Source organism: Clupea harengus, chromosome 9, assembly GCF_900700415.2.
Source record: "Clupea harengus chromosome 9, Ch_v2.0.2, whole genome shotgun sequence".
In the NCBI taxonomy this organism is placed as follows: Eukaryota; Metazoa; Chordata; class Actinopteri; order Clupeiformes; family Clupeidae; genus Clupea; species Clupea harengus.
The window spans coordinates 13,366,060-13,379,108 of NC_045160.1; the positions used below are offsets into that span (position 1 = coordinate 13,366,060).

Below are 13,049 nucleotides of genomic sequence, written 5' to 3' on the forward strand. Positions count from 1 at the left end.
ATGGTTTAGCGGGCGCACAATCAGTGCATCTCAGAGGCGGAGTCGAGAAGTCCCGTTACACTCAATCCGTGCAATAGCTCTCCGTTTCAGCGAGCCCGAGAGAGCAGACCACCGCTAAGTGACCTATCAGTTCCGAGCGCATGCTGACCAAAACACCAATCTCACTTCCCTCTCCTTTAACCTCTTATTTGCTGAGATCACACCGCTGTTTGAAGATGCTGATGTAGGCCCATTCCGTTTAGATCAGCATTCACTTTAAATATATAAATATTTAGTTAAATATTTGATAGAGTGAAAACGTTATCTGAAATACGGGTGGAAAGGTACAGGCTATACATTAAGCAATTTTTTTTTTGTTCAATGTCCTTCTAACGAGTGACACAAAACATCAGGAAAGCGACCCCTCGTAGCACTGCGCTGTGTCGGCAGGCGACTGCTCTCTTGCTATGACAATTAATTATCCCATTAGAACGCCGTCGTGGTGCAGCTTTACTGAGAGGCAATTAAAGCCCATTGTGCGGATAAGCCGATCTTCTTTGCTGCCTGGATGTCCAGATATGAGAGTACTGTGAAAGACTATGAACCACATTGTATATTAGGGACACTATTGAACACTATTGGGGCCTTTGAACACCACTAAATGTTAGCAAATGCAGTCCATGTAATTACAGGTATCAGTTTTTTTCCCTTTACTTTCAAATGATTAGGTGCTCTATTCAAATATAAGCCATCATTTCCAAATTGAATTAACATGATATGTCACTGTTCTTTTCCCCAAAAGTACTGTATATGTGGTATGAACTCTGTTGTGTATCAGCAGTGAAAGCATTAAGAGTAAACACATATGTAGGACCCAGAAAGTGTGCACCCACTCCTATGGCACCCATTCAGGAGACCCCCCAACCACCCCCACACACATGCACACAGCTCCTGTGGGAGTTAAGCCACACAATATCAGTGTGTCACAGTCTGTCCTTCATGGCACAGTTCCCAGACAACCCTGAAACACTGTCCAGCTGAGGCAGGAGGATGTAGCGGAGGACTAAACATGTGCCTTGTCAGAAAGACCCAGGTGTGCATTTCATTTGTCTGAAAGCTCCTTCTGCTACATAAATTGGCCTCCTGTCATAACAATGGACTTCTTGTGTTATTATACATCTTAATCAGAAACTTGAGAAGGAAAGGGTAAACTCTTCTGCCAACTTACAAAAGTAATATTGCAAATAATATTTGCAAAGTATAAAGAATCAAATAAATGTAAATATCAAGTGCGCTTTATCCCTTTGCTTGGTGTCTGGATGACTTTATCAAGTATTTACTGAAATATTTTTAAAACTGCAATCAGTGGTAAGATGTCTTGAACAGCTTTTTTTTTCACTCTCTTGCTGCCTAGCAACACAGTAGACTTTCATCTTCCTTCCAAGTCTTGCTTGAGCTTCATACCTTATCATGTGATGATAGGATAAACACTACCAATTCTGTGATTGTACAAACACATAACCAGCTTTGGCAACTACACACTGCTAGTGTGACAATTTATATCTTAGTGTTTGGCTGTGCGCCTCCTTAGGCTTCATTTCACATGTCTGCATTCCCATAAAGGAAAGCAGCTTTTCACATTGACCTTGGGGGTCCTGGTAGAAAGGTGCAGGGCTTTCTGTAAATCCTTCTACCTTCCTGTAGTCTTGCTGGACCAGACATGACTTTAGCACTTTGGACAGGAGGCTTATGGTATGGTGAGTCATATGAGAGATGTGGTAGACTACAGTGAGTGGAACTTGTGGGAGTGCTGCTCCTGATTAATGATGAACGTTCCTTAACTGATTTAGGTTTGAGTTGACGGTGAGTTTGTCATAGGTGATTCTTTTTTAGCGTTAATTAATGTAACAGATTTGTCACGACAAAAGTAAAATGTTAATGATGGTGAAAAACACTGACAGAATGTCCTGAGGTCAGCCTTGTTGAAAAGGATGGGGTCCAGTATTCTGTCAGACAAGGTTGTGGACTCAATATGACAGGCTATTAGGTAACGTGCTAATCTTAACCTTTCTCCTTCTCACAGGACAGCATGACAAAAAGAACACTAAACACAGTGTGTGCGTGTCTGTGTGTTTATGTGTGTGTGTGTTTATGTGTGTGTGTGTGTGTGTGTGTGTGTGTGTGTGTGTGTGTGCGTGTGTGTGTGTTTATGTGTGTGGGTGTGTGTGTGTGTTGACAAAGACAATGGGGGTGTTAAGTGTAAGTTTAAAGTGAAAATGAACTTTAAATGGTTGTGACGTTTTTAACAAGGAGTGTGTATATGGATAAACGTCCAATTGTTGAGCCAACCACTTAACTGAGTTTCAGTGTACTTCTTTGATCCACCTACTATGCTTAATTGTATTCTGCTCCGATGAAAGCGCTATTACAGTTTTTTCCAATCATTTTAGTTCTTGTACCTATACCATGTTCACATTCCCAAAACACTTAACACATCGAGCACACCAGTGGACCATGTGAACCAAACAGTGGATACTTGCCCCTATGCTTATGTAACAGGTTAGAAAAGCAGGTTTAAATAATTGCACAAGATAATCTGTTATCTGTATTTAAGTTTCTTTTTAATCTTTTATTTTGATATCACAAGCACACTGGTATTGGGGGTCTCTGGTAGCCCCCCCCCCTGTCTCCCCCGGTTTTGTTCCTCTCTCCCCCCTTCCTCTTTCCTGTTTGGTATATGCTGGGAATGAGGTAGGTGGTTAAGTTTTAGTGGGATAGATAATCCAATAAATATTGCCTTTAAAAATAGGCATCTATGTTATTATATATCTTCTTACAACTTATTATTATTATATGCATTATATATCTGAACTATTTATATAAAATATCCCTCTGACATATTGTTTATATGTTTTTCCTTTTGTTACATGTGGGGGCTAGCATTGACAGTGGAGCTAGTGTACGGGAGCTCACCAAACTGTTTGTCTGTTGGTGTGCTTTCACAGGAGTGATACGAAATAAAGATACATCTCAGCAACTGTTGTCCACGAGTCACAAATATTGAAAACACAACGCAGAAGTTACACCGGTTACACTTAGATACAAATGCTGGCAATGACACCTTCTTCCAAAATTCATGGATACCTGTCCCATTCAATGTTCACTACCAGCAAAACACTGTGGAACTACAGCATTTTTTGCCAATGTTTAGATACTCTGTTCAGAACAGTTAACTTTCAGTTCAAAACCTTACTTACAGTAATTTAGATCACTGTAGATGGAAAGATGCTTTGTTTAGACAGACAAATTACAGTAAATGATATGCTTGAATAAGTAAAAGTATTTTATTTAGATTATTTAGTTTGTTTTGGCTTGCAGACTTCTCACTATCTCTAATAGTAATATAGTCTATAGAAGGCAAACATAAATGTAACTGTTCCTGAAGAGTTGTTTCCACTATTACAGTACTGCTCTTTATGTACGTAAGTCATAGGCTATCAGTGAAAGACAGTGATTGAAGAATGCAATTCTTCAATTTACAGTAATTACAGTAAATTTGCCACACTCATCTATTGTGAGAGGCAAACCGACATATGAACACTGTCTTCAGATACTTGGCTTGGATTGATGTATTTCCAAGATGCAATGCAGAGGAGAATGTTACCGTAAATGCGTTCAAACATGTAAAAGTTTGACACCAAATGCAGAGGACAGAATGGATCAGCATTACTGTAGGGCTACAGCAGACTTCTAGTGGTATTACAGAACTTTGGTAGACTGTATCTTGTGTTGATGTATGTCATTTACTGCATTGGAAATACTGCAGTAAATACGTAGCATATTCATGCCTTTTTGTTGTAATGTAGTAAGCCTATATAGTGCAGTAACACATGCAATTCTAGCATATGGCTGTAATGAAACATATTGCAGCATTTTAGAATTATTTGTTTACTGTCATATTACAAACTTTATTACTGTAGTCCAAAGAAGTGTTTGTCTGTGTGTGTTTTTTCTCTTTTTTTAATGCAACACTACAGTAATCTATGCTAAACTGGAGGACACAGCAACATTTTATAGATGCAATTAGCAATGCTTCAAGTTGTTAGTGTTTTTTAGGTCATTCTACTCTGAGAGGGAATATGTGTTAAAGTTACGGCAGAATTGGTTGTGGTGTGGTTGTTGTAGTGCATTTTGCACCAAAAGTTAACTGATATGCAGAGGTGTGTGTCTGTAAAGCCCACTGTGTTAAGTGTTTGGGAAAAGTATCCATGGTATAGGTACAAGAACTAAAATGATTGGAAAAAAACTGTAAAACAGTATCCCACAGCTGCACCAACAAAAGATGAGTCTGGGTAACGATGGAAACTGACTCACCCACTCACATTTCCAATAAAAAACATTGTTTGTCTCCATGTACTATAACAAAAGGGCCTCATCAATGCTACATTAGATCAAAACAAGACAAGGTACATCATTTTAATTGATGTGGAAGGGCTCAATTTAAAATCACCCAGACAGTCACTGCTACAAAACATCCATATCTGATTTGATTATTCTTACGTACATACTGAGATAAAAACAAAGTGGAACATTGCTTTTGGTCACATTTCACTCACATTTTATCATGTTATCGTCCTCCATTTCCTTTGTGTGTGTGTGTGTGTGTGTGTGTGTGTTAACATAGGCAGTAAGCGCAGAACAAGGAAACTTAATGCTGTTACGTGAAGACAGATTGTGTGCACTGCTGTAATAAATTGAATCGCCCAGTGTGTGTGGATGGAGGCGATAAGGTCAGACTCTGGCAAAGTGTGACAAACCAGTATTGATTGTGGAGCTGGAGAGCTGTACTTAACACCGCTTGAGTCTATTCTGGCGGAGGACTTAAGGTCAGTAATTGATGGCAGCCGCCTGTCTGCTACACTCCTGATCATAGTCATATCCATACGCATTTGTGTCTTTAAACATGATGAAGAGTGATAGGCTAAGGTAACAACAAAAAAAAAACTACTGATGTCTTGAGAGAAAAAGACTTTGACAAAAAAGTACCAACATCCAATATTGCAACTGTTGTGCTCCTACTGAGACAGATATTGAAAATGGTGTGGGATGGAAAGCAGAGGTAAGCTTGAGAGAGCCAAATGGCCTTGGCCCAAGGTGCCCATGCGTTAAATGGAAAGTACTTTTACTGCTGTGTACGCTTTATGACACAATTTAATATCTTCCCCCCTCCCCCTTCTCACTCTCCAGTAATGTAATACTCACCGAATCCTCAAACACCAGCTCGTTTAGTGCTTTCAGTTAGAACTGATATCACCTTAGGATCAGCTTATGAAGATTTTGACTTAGCAAAATAACACTGGAATGAAAGTTGAACTGAGTGTGGGTTTTAACGCTTAAAAGCATACAACAAATACCTACAAAAATATAGTCCCCTGTAAAATTTCTACTGTTGCTAACATCATATATTAAATGACTGCAACTATTGAAGTATTTCATGATTTCCATGCATGTTCTGTTCAGCATATACTGAAGAAAATTAAAAATAATTTTAAATTAATTGCTGCAGTGATTTTCTCGTGTTCCGTGTGTAACATTGTCACAGATTGAGACAATTGCAAACTGAGGGACTTAAGTAGTCAGCATGCTATGGTGTAATATTAGTCACATTCCTAGGACGCTATGGTGTAATATTAATCACATTCCTAGGATGCTATGGTGTAATATTAGTCACATTCCTAGGATGCTATGGTGTAATATTAGTCACATTCTAGGATGCTATGGTGTAATATTAGTCATATTCCTAGGATGCCATGGTGTAATATTAGTCATATTCCTAGGACGATATGGTGTAATATTAGTCATAATCCTAGGATGCTATGGTGTAATATTAGTCATATTCCTAGGATGCTGTATTTACCTGATTTGTCATGAGATCAGAAAAGCCAGTTTTCCAGCATTCAAACTCAGTTCCAAAACAAAAGATGGTGCTTAAGTGGATCAACAGCTCTTTACAGAGACCATATGCTCTATGTTCTACTGCACTACGTTCTGTCCATGTCCCTGTGGAACATACACAGTTCTGCACTGCAGTATGCTTGGTGGCGGCTGCAGCAGCAGTGAAATGTCTTCTTGTGTCACAGCTTCTGAGGCAGAGTGAGAAGCAGAGTGGCCTTCACAGAGAGGGCCTTTGTGCTGTAGCAGGGAATGCCCAGTCTCCCAGTGATCTGGGGAATGGGGAGAGGGGTGGGGGACATGTGGGCCTGGTTGTTACTGTAAGACTGTGGGAGGTAATTACAGCATGTGTCACAGTGTCACTGTTATCACCCCTGCACACACAGACGCACGGGCGCACGCTGTGGCACACACACACACACACATAACACACACACACACACACACACACACACACACACACACACACACACACACACACACGCACAAACTCACACACGCAAACTCACACACGCACACACATCACTAGTGGATATCAGTGACCATCTTGGCCCACTTTGACTGAATGGACTCTTTCACATTTAACACATTTGGTGTATGAGATAGGCGCTTCATAGACATACAGGCCAGAACATGCGTGGGGAGTTGGGTGCGGCAACCACATGGTATCTCAGTTCCTTAGGAAACTGCAAAAAAAACTAGAGGGTGGATTTTTGAAATGATTATGCCACCTATATCTGCCTGGCTATTTTCAGCATGCACTGTGAAGCATATTTATCATCTCATTCAAGTTAATTACAGGTAAGCAGGCGGGCCTAATTGACCCTGGTAGCATTATACGCTGACATAACTGTAACACAAGCCGGGCACAATCAGCATATTCTACTCCCATAGGAGACAGTAAATAGAGCAATGCTGGAATATTACCTGATACAAGGCCAAGATTGCATCAGAGCAACAACATACTGACTGTCAGTAAACAAAAAAGCACATCTAAAACTTTGTGGTTTCAAAGATGAGTGAGAAGTACAACTCCAAAAAGCTATTGTCTCGAGGGAATTTTTCAGAGACAGACAAAAAGCAGGCAGGCTTAGAAACACAAATTCATATGATTAGCACGTCCATGCTCCATGCCTCTGAGGAGGACACACACGTCAGAGGGCCCCATGGACATAGTAAAGAGCTGTCAGGAGGCCCACAGCAGAGACAAGCCTGTGCAATTTGTGATTCTGGACACGGCCCTCTAAGTCTCAGGCACTACGAGGTGTCACTGCTGTTGGCACTGTTTGCTTCTGCAGGCTCTCTCGGACACAAGGGAACCAAGAAGAGCATCAGGAACGTGAGTGTGCTCTGCAATTGTTATGTTCTGGGCTTGTTGTATTGTGCTCTTGGAAGAGTGGGATCGAAATTATCGCATTGATTTTCTTCATAGCTCGCGATGATTTTTTGCCCTCGTAACGATTTTGTCTATTGTTTCTAGAAAGATGAATCTCTGCTAATTTTGTAGAACTAAAACCTGTTTAGTGGAAGTAACAAAATACCACGAACATTTGAGTCATCTGTAGTCCAGGTTTTCCATACTCTTTGGGGGAATGATATCAATCTGATCAAAGTTTAAGCAGTTGTCCATTAACAGAAAGAATATGCCTATGCATTATTGACAAGCATATGAAAGTCAAATGTGGAAAACTGGTTCACTGTCATTCTACTGCTTTTCCAAGCTAAAGATCCAAAACCAAAGATCCAAAACCAAAGGCATCCCATCTGCATGATTATAAAATGAATTTTCATGAGCGTGTTTGTTAATGATAAAAAATACAGAATACAGAAGAATATCAAATCCCATGAACCGATATGAGCATCAGTAAAAACACTCTGATTATCTCAAACAGCACCATTTCATACATATTTATACTGGATATATCATCATAGTATCACCATAGTAAATGAGAATAATATCCTCTCTTATTTAATCTAAGTTTGTATAAATCTGTGCTGGTTCAAACCCCATTTTAAAAATCTCAGGGAAATTAACAAATCCAACATAGACTGCTGGAATATGACAAAACTATGCTCCATTTAAAAGCTGGAGGTCTTATTTGTGCCATACCTTCACAATCAGACACTGCTGGTTAGAGGCTATGAAATGGTGCCAAAGGGGACAGAGAAGGAGGAGCCTGGATGTGCTGGACGTGCTGCTGCCTAGTATGACATTTACATAAACAAATACAGAGGCTCTGATTCAACAAGCTCAGGTGGCTGAATGAGAAGATCACGAGGTGGTTTACTCAAATCATCTGAGAATTAGGAGGGGAGGGAGTGAGTGAGAGAGAGAGAGAGACAAAGAGAGAGAGAGAGAAAGAGAATAGCTGCTGGTTTAACTCATTTATTGCATGTGCCACAGCAATTATAACTTGCCTCTACCTCTTCATGTGCATTGACTGTTTTGAGAATGTTAGGTACAAGTATGTATGAGAATTAATACAATTTTGCCATTTGATATATGAGCCAATTAAGTGGAAAGTCATCATTCTGTTGATGTACTGTACAAGGCTCTGGACCACAAAACTGTACATCAGAGTATATACATGCCTAAGGGAATAATGTGCCCTGCACTCTCTGTTGGGCCCTGCTATCAAACATCGCTCCAAACATAACTGCAACGGTAAATTGGGTCCCTTGGGTCCCTTGGGTCCCTTGGGTTGCAAGGCAACGGAAACACCTCCAAACTCTATTTCAAGGTAAAGAAACAACAACAAAGACCAAGCAGACCATCAAGACCAGTGATGCGTATCCTCCCAAGAAATTATATAATGTCAGAAATGGCTTTAAAAGGATCTTTACACCCTTATATAAGCCTCTAGCCAAGGAAAGGCAGCCATCAGGGGGGAATTCAAGATACAGTGTCCATGCTGAATGGCTTGTATGCCTAATAGGCAAGATTTAAACGCGAGTACACGAAAGCTCAGGTAAACCAGCAGACAGACTTAATGATAGACCAGACGTCAGCTTCTATAGATAGGCAATCGTCTTGCGATAAACAGTCTTTATATAGTTATAACGCTTCAGAAACACTGAGCTTGAGCAATAAACAGGAGCCAAAAAGCCTAGCCTGAGTGCATTCTCTATATCCGTTTACTCTTCCGTGGGGCAGAAGGCTTTATGACATGCTTTGTGATGCTATAAATTCCCTGTAAGCGCACACGCCTCCTATGAGGAAGGTCAGAGGGATAGTTTGCTGGCATAACAGGGTCCTGCATTAAAACCACTGAGCTATGTATTATGTCCTGTGTTCTGTATGGTAACACTAGTAACTGACAGCAAGTGTCCATTTGGAGTCTGACTCTGGCACGGACCAGTGCCACATCTGGTCTGGCGCCCCCTGCTATCTCTATGTGTCTGTCCTACTTTATCATTCAATTTACTGCTGACAAATTCACAGGTGTGGGTGACATATTGGTGTTATCAATTGGTGTTATTGGTGTAATCTTTAGGTTTTTTGTTTGAGAAGAGAAAAAAAAACCATCAATGGATGTAATACCTGAGGGGTTTATGACAGAGACAGGGGAACAGAAAAGGCTAGATCCTTTTGTTTGCAAAGTGAAATTAACCTACCCGCCCTGACTGAAATAAAAAATTATCCTGAGCATTTCTTTCCCTTCCAGTTGGATGGGCTCTTCAGACTTCTTCCTCACACAGCATGTCAGAGAGGAACTGCCTCTGTGCAGCATTAAACTGTGATTGGATACTGATTTATTGGTCTACTTCTGAGCAACATCCTCTAAGTGGGATTCCAGGGCTAAGAGGCAAACACTGTCATGCTGGTGTTCTCCTGTAATTTATTCACATGAAGATGGACGCCACTGCAAAAAGTCTTCAGCTCCAAGGTCCACTAAGGAGATTTCAGAGAGTAATTTGCGAAGAGCTCCAGTAGGCATGTCATTTTTCATAGCGGGATGGGCTTTAATGAAAAGACTCCCTAGCACTCATTTGCAGACACGGGCAGTCTGATCCATGCCGTTTCACATCTCACTACCAGACTGTACCAATTACTATGAGGCGAGCTTCTTCTGAATATCTTTGGTCACAAGGGTAATTTATACATTTGTGTAATTTCTCGTTTGTGTAACAGTACATATATTTTCAAACTACAATTACATTTACAAATGAACTTCAATTGTACAATCTACCTATACGTACTGTATATGAAGTGTGTAACGATACTGGATGGGTTTTACAGTGCTTTACAAATGAAACATCCTGCTGTAATTTTGGAATTCCCTTAAGGCTTAACACAAGACAAGACAAGTTGCATGGCAAGTTGCATGGCTGCAAGAATTTAACAGAAAACTGGATCTATTCACAATGTGATCAGTTTAAAATGATTCAATCATCACTGGAAAATTATACAAATTTGAATGGATGTAAAACCTCAAGGAACCTTACAATCCAGCCTGAGCAGCTTATCAGGACGTTTTGGTTCTTTTCAAACCCCTGACATGGAAATTATACTTCAAGATAGGATTGGCGTGACAATTATATTAGGCTCTATGAGCCCAAAGATACAGACAAGAGAGATTATATCACATTTTCTTCTCTGAAACAGAAGTGAATAGGAGTGGCTGGAATAATAATTTACAGGGGAGCAAGCAAGCTCAATTCCAGTTGAGCTGGGTCTTTGGGTGCAGGTTGATAAAGACTTTAATCAAAAAGAAAAAAAATGCACTCTCAAGCAAATAGAAATAGAAATACTTATTGATTTAATGGAAGCATATGAAATGATCGATGATGATGGTATGACGGTATGCTTCCGTTATTTTGTATGCTCCCAATAAAGTCTATGCTTAAGAGGGTGTTTTTTTCTTAATCATTGGAATAATAATTTGCCACCTTTTAAAGCAACCAAAGCCCAAACCCAAACACTGTTTCTCTTCTGGCATACAAATTACAGGGACAGATAAATGGCACCTCCACCTCAGGTGCCCGAGCTAATTTAAATCCAAATGTTCTTGTTGATGACACACATTGCCATAAAACTCCCATTCTCATTCTCATTCAGGGGCACATTCTCTGCACACCAGGCCTGGCAGCGGAGTGGCATGCCGAAGAAAAGATGGCGTGGAATCTAACACGCTCTGCACAGAGCTTTGCAGAAATGGGGTTATCACAGCAGGCTGGGACGAGCCAACCGCCACAATGCCAGGGAGAGGAAGGGACGGCTTTTCAGAGAATTAGTCCACATTCCATTTATAGCACAAGCAGACACAAAGCCCCATGCCATTCATTGTCACAACACACATGATTTTTTTTTTACAGACATTTTACAATAACAACGGTGGTATGGGTAGATTAAATGTGCATCTTGTATTATGATGTATTACAATGTTGTACTGTGAGTACAAATGTTTGCACTGAGAACTTTACATAGTTATGGTTCTCATCTCCTAATGGGCAGGAGGAAAATGCAGACAAATTGGGCACGTGAAAGCTTAGGTGAACTGGCAGATTCACTTTTTACAATTGTAAATTGTACAATTGTAATTGAGAATATATACTGTATGTAGTTATGGAGCTGTAAAAAAAAACAGTACACAGTGAGCGTACTTAGCTTTTTTTTTGTTCACAAGGCAAGGTCATGTTCAATGCACTGTGCCATGGAAAATGAATGCGCAAAGTCAAGTGGTGGTGTACAGAGTCAACTACAAAGTCAAGAGAAAAAAAACAGTGTTGCTTGGCGCACACAGAAATGTTTGTTGGAAAACAGCTTTAAATTGAATGTCAACTACACAAGCACTGAGATTGACTCATGCTCTCCCCAATGACAGCAAACATAACTCTGGTATCCAACTCCCTGCTGAGTCCTAGACGTCCGCCCATTTCCTTCTCACCTGCTGTCTGCTCTGTCTATTTGTCCTCGACGGGGGGCACAGATGGTAACCAGGGTGCCCCTTTAATGGGCATTTACGCCAAATTCATTGGCAGTGCGGAGACATTTACTGCACTAATTACACACCACCAGGACAGGCCTGCTGCCCTCTGCACATAAATCTGCCCGAAGGTGGCAAGGTTGGGGTGGGCCTGAACAACTGCCAGCCAGCGGGAGCAATGGCCAAGGTTAGTCAGTGCTGGCCTGAGCCAAATATACTGAGAGAAAGAGTTGGGCATTGTTTGACTGGACCATTGCAATACACTCCAATTCTGCTAGGGTAATACATAAAGATTTAAACCTGACTTCTGACATATATTGACTGCGAGATGTAGTATGACTGAAGGCCCAGTCATGCAGATTTTCACTCTGCAGTTTTGTAGGTGGAGCAGAGTGCTGCTGCAAGTTTAGTATAGTTACTGACACATTGCTGACTGAGAAAAAAAACTAAAACTCCAGGGTCTGTGGTAAACCTGTCCTAGTTCTGCATGTGTTTGCTGATGACTGCTGATGTTTAGCACAAGAGCACGGAAGTAACAGAGTCTGCAATTGGCAGTCCTATTGGAGCTCTTTTATTGGATTCCTATTGGAACTTATTTTTAGACAGATCAATACAAGGCAAAGATCAAACACTGTTCCTTCAAACCAGTCCTTGATTAATTAAATCTGTGGCCAGAAACACGTGTGTGTGTGCTCCCAGTGTTTCTAAGCTCACACTTTGGACAAAAACAAGAGAGCGTGCTCACACTTTTCAATACCCTGGCAATTAAAATGGTGTCCTATGTGTGAAGCAGCGTGAAAGAGGGCTTTGGTTAAGAATATCAGCTCCCTAAGTGAAATATAATACAGATGAAAGCCTTTTATGCAACATTAAAATTTAATATCAATGATCTATGGAATTCATACCATTCATCACCACATTCCACTGCTATCAGCTTTCAAACGAGAAAATGACTTTGGCTTACACATCATATCGCAGATATTCTTATTTCAAAAGCGCAGCGGACTTAAATGTTCAACACCAGCAATTATCATCCTCCTATGCTTCAATGAGAGCTTTAATACAAGGGGTGATATGAGCGAGTTACATCTCAGTGATCTCAGTGGAATTGTTATTTTGCTGAATGTGTGAGAGAGGGAGGGAGGTGGTAGGGTGAGAAGCAGGCAGGGACGACAAAGCAAAATGTTTCCA

At 40.6% G+C, this 13,049-nt stretch overlaps 1 long non-coding RNA gene across 1 annotated transcript; it reads left to right on the top strand.

Moving 5' to 3' along the window:
* Nucleotides 1-7,122: 7,122 nt before the first annotated feature.
* Nucleotides 7,123-11,606, top strand: LOC116221837. The gene is made up of 2 exons (XR_004164304.2): nucleotides 7,123-7,270; nucleotides 10,991-11,606. It is a non-coding gene; the product is annotated as an uncharacterized LOC116221837 (long non-coding RNA).
* The last annotated feature ends 1,443 nt before the right edge of the window (nucleotides 11,607-13,049 follow it).